Source organism: Penaeus monodon, chromosome 20 (genome assembly GCF_015228065.2).
Source record: "Penaeus monodon isolate SGIC_2016 chromosome 20, NSTDA_Pmon_1, whole genome shotgun sequence".
Taxonomy (NCBI): domain Eukaryota; kingdom Metazoa; phylum Arthropoda; class Malacostraca; order Decapoda; family Penaeidae; genus Penaeus; species Penaeus monodon.
This window is the reverse complement of record NC_051405.1, coordinates 40930417-40930898: the sequence shown is the minus strand read 5'-3', so window position 1 is coordinate 40930898 and position 482 is coordinate 40930417. Positions and strand designations below refer to the sequence as shown.

Genomic DNA, 482 nt, shown 5'->3' with positions numbered 1-482 from the left:
CAATTAAATGTCAATTAGCAATAAAAAAAACTTATATAAATTTATTTATATCAATTTGTGTTGAATTAACAAATTACTGACAAAAGGTGATAAGTCATCGACGAAGATTCGAACCGTTTCAGAACTGTGATTTAGCTTTTTTGAAACCCCTTTACCTTTTTCTTATTGCTTTCTCGTGTTTGGCCTGCCTGTGTCGAGTGTTTCAGCTATGACAAGGGAAGCAGTTGGTACCTTCTGGCCTTGACCATGAGGGCGTGGCTAAGACTAAGCTAAGCTCCTCCTTCCACTCGGTATCAGCCAATAGTAAGTATCCACATCGCGGCTGCGCGGTTGAGGGGCAGCATATATAAGCTCGAGTTGGACATAGTAACTTGCCAGCCTTCTGACGGCGCGCAGGAGAGTAGAAGCAAACTCGCCCTTGCCCTAATCCCTTCTCTTACTTCTACAACCAAAGGTAAAATTAATCGAAAAGCTAAATTTGT

General features: G+C 41.5%; 1 protein-coding gene across 1 annotated transcript in view; it reads left to right on the top strand.

The window, feature by feature from the left end:
- LOC119585821 (neuroparsin-A-like) overlaps nt 1-482 on the top strand; it is a gene marked incomplete in the record, with an annotated part of 3330 nt that overhangs the window by 139 nt on the left and 2709 nt on the right. Inside the window, 1 exon segment of the mRNA XM_037934547.1 lies at nt 161-454.